Source organism: Camellia sinensis, chromosome 8, assembly GCF_055761805.1.
Source record: "Camellia sinensis isolate YWXY chromosome 8, ASM5576180v1, whole genome shotgun sequence".
NCBI lineage: Eukaryota > Viridiplantae > Streptophyta > Magnoliopsida > Ericales > Theaceae > Camellia > Camellia sinensis.
In genome coordinates this window covers 148,603,691-148,607,834 of record NC_138968.1, presented here as the reverse complement: position 1 = coordinate 148,607,834, position 4,144 = coordinate 148,603,691, and positions in this window count along the sequence as shown.

Sequence of the window (4,144 nt, the reverse complement as noted above, 5' to 3'; positions counted from 1 at the left end):
GACAACTTGTTAAAGCCCACCAGACCACATTAGTATACAAGGGAAAGCAATCAAATCAAATAGGGAAAATTAGACTGACACCTCATGATATTTATATTTATTACAGTTCTATTTTATATTTAAAAAATTATACTAATTTTCTTGTCAATGTAATTATTTGACGGTATTAACTTTTAAGTTAAAATGACATATTTACCCTTAACCTTTATATATACTTTAAAGAGTAAATTATACTGACACTCCCTGAGGTTTCAATTTAATACGGATCCTCCCTCCGACATTTAAAAAAAAAACTAATTTAAGAAAAATAAATATGAAGAAATATATTTAATTTGTAAAAAATTACTTTTAACCACTCGAAAGATAAAAGTTATATAAAAATGACAATTATTTTTTATTTTTTAACCAAATTAATTTTTAATTTTAAAAAAAATTCTAAAAATCAAACCATACATAGCCTAAGAATCTTTTGATAAGTCATTTATTACGTTAGTAACTTATTTAATTATTTGTTAATTTTACGACATTTTTACCATCTGAAACCTGTTTGGTAACCATTTTGTTTTCAGTTTTCAATTTATATTTACAAAGATTTTAAAAATTGGCATTTTTTGTTTATAAATGGTTGCCTCAGTTTGTAAATTTGAGAAAAAAACGTAAATTCAAAAAATGAGTTTATGTTGGTTTTTAAACAGAAATTTAAAAATTTGAGTAGTAATTTTTTTTTCAACTAATACTAACTGAGAGGGCAATTGGTAATACTACTTTAAACCTTGGGGAGGAAATTATAATTTTTAAAATGTGAGGGGTGTCAATATAATATACCTAGTCAGGACAAAATTAATATTTAAAAAAATTAAATTGCTGATATCAGCAAAATCTGTTAGTTGATTTAACAATCAACTAACTAAAAAATCATGTAATGAAACTTTAAACCTCAGAGAGAAAGATGTAATTTTCAAAAAGTAAAAAAAAATTGTAATAAATATAAATCTCAAAGGTGTCATTGTAATTTATCCAATCAAATAATAGAGAAACAAAAAGAGCCACCGACACTAGTATACACTATGCATGTCTGTTGTCCAAGGGGCCCAACCTCAGCTTACCAATCAATATTCTTCCGCAATTATAGGGCTTTGCGAACTTTATCTACGCATACTTTAACATATTAGAAAAAAATGTAAATATTTGTATAATAAATCTTTTATGGTAAAAATAATAAGAAATAAAAATAATAAGAAAAGTAACCGATAATATATATATATATATATATATATATTAGTGAGCTTATTATATTGATATGTACATTTTCAATAATTTTTAATAATGTAATTTTACGTACATAACATTACTTGAACGTTCATTTGTGAGTAGCTTCTATCATAATTCGTGAAAGTTATTGAATTTAATTTTTAATGATTACACCAAAAAGACAAAACAATCATGTATTTGTTACCCTATTATTCGGGGTGAATTGGACCTTAAAAAATATAAATTATTTTATCTAATGAGTATGTTACATAGTTGAAATATATAATGTCAAATCTTTATTATTAAATAAAAGTGAGATTTAAGTTTGATGTGATTGAATATTCAATATTTGAAATCAAGTACCATCTATATTAAGCACAAAATGACTCCTTGGATCCCAATTTTATCATATATCCATTAATAAATAGAATGGTACATCAAGTATATCATATCATGTGACATATCCATTATTTAAAATACTTTCTATTAAAAAACTCTCCAAATAATAAGTTAAATTAATTGACAAAAGGTCAACATAATAGCACAATTTTCACCCAAACCAATTGTCATTGGATTAAGATTATTGATATTTTGAGTATAGTAGGGGTTGAGTGATGGAATTACTAACCTAATATAATAGTATAAATTGGATGAAATTAAATTTATAAAATATCAATTTGTTATGCAAAGTGAATAAAATAGTTTTTAACCTTCAATTCAATAAGATATGATTAGCAATCCCACTATCATAATAATACTAATTCCACCACCTTTTAGGGAGATTCATAATCCATGTTATAATCGTCAACCAAACATGATTTTTATAAGGGTTTAATAATTTCGGAACATTACGTGGTTATATTTTAAATCAATCATCAATTATCTTTATGTTGTTCTCTCATTTCTAACATAATCTCTACCAATCAAAATTTTATGAAGCACCAAATATTTATATTTTAAGAATACTGAATAATCACCCCCAAATATTAGCATTCTGATCATTCTTTCTTTCTAAATCGACGGGTGATTCTATTTGTACCAACATAATAAATCAGTATATCTATTTAAAATTTTAGTTCCTATTATATCTTAATATATATTTAATAATAAAGGCAATATATATTAAACTTTAAAATAATTTTTGTTCCTCATAATACATCCCAAACCATTTATACGTATTTTTTATAATTAACTCTCTTCATCTTTTTTTTCTCCACTTTTCATTTTTGCTATGTTTTGGACAAAGGATGTTGGCAACTGCAATTTAAGCCCAGAGTTAAGTTGAGTAATTGTTTTTTATTTTTTCCTAAAAACGATGTCATTTATTTTCCCTAAAAATAAACCGTTCAAATTTCTTTGTCAATCTTTTGCTATTGGTATGAAGATTTAATTTTATGAGATTTTGTCAATCTTTACAGTGTTGAACTACTATTGCGGCTGAAAATTGACAAACGCATTTGCTACAATATATACATAATATTAATCGGTTTTGATAAAAAATTGTTCATTGAATTTAATACTTGTGAAGAAGAAGAGAAAAAGGAGAAGAAAGTGATTAAAAAGAAGTTCGCCGGAATTTATGGTGTTGCCGAAATCTATGGGGTCACTGGAATCCAAGGTGAGCTGCTGCACATGATGATAAAAATTGATGAGTGTTTTGGTGAGCTTTTGGGATTATAGAGAGGGCTTGGTTAAAAAAACTGGTGGTGGTGGTGGTCTTCGTGGATGTTGGGTTTTGGAGGACGTAAGCTGTAGAGAATAGGAAAGGAGAGGGAGAGAGGGGAGGAAAGAAAAAAAAGGGTTAGAATTGAGGGCTTTGAAATTAAGGGATTTTTTAAGTCACGTAATTTAATGACTGGTTTGGCATGTTTGAAAAAAATTAAAAAGTCAATATCTTATTTAAGTCATATTATCTTATTTAAGTTACATTACTTTTCTAGCACATCACTTTAAATCTGACCTGAACCCAACTCATATTTCATAAAAAATAAAAAAGTGCACTTATTTAGATTATCCCAAACTAACTTTTAGATGCCGTTTGGTAACACTTGCGTTTTCAGTTTTCAGTTTATATTTACAAAAATTTTAAAAACTCAAATAAGAACTTGTTTGGTAAAATTTTTGATTTATAAATCAGTGATCTCAGTTTATAAATTTGGCTAAAAAATGAAAACACAAAAAATGTGTTTCTATTTTGAGTTTTCAGTTTTTTTTTTTTTACCACCCAACACTAGCCACCAACCGCCACCGTTTTCCACCACCGTCTTCCGCCACCACCACCCACCCCCCACCACCACCTGCCACCACCGTCTTCCGCCACCACCACCCACCCCCCACCACCACCTGCCAGCACCACTCACCACCCACCATCGGCTACCACCACCCACCTATCACCCACTCGCCACCACTATCCACTCCTCACCACCACCACCACCCACCACCCACCTGCCATCCACCCGCTACCACCCACCACCCGCCACTACCATCCACCGCCTGTCACTACCACCCGCCACCTACTTGCCACCACCACTCACCAGCCACCTGCCACCACTAGCCAGCCACCTGCCACCCACCCGCAACCACCACCAACTACCCACCCGCCACCCACCTGCCACCACCACCCACCACCCACCACCACCACCACCCACTCACTACCACCTACCACCCGCTACCGTCACCCATCCACCCGCCACCACCACCACCCGCCACCACCTGCCACCCACCTGCCACCACTACCCACCACCACCGACTCGTTACCACCCACCACCTACCACCGTCACCCACTCGCCTATCCACCATCACCATCCACCCGCCACTACCCACCCACCTGCCGCCACCATCACCGCCACCACCACCCACTCGCTACCACCCACCACCAGCCATCGTCACCCAC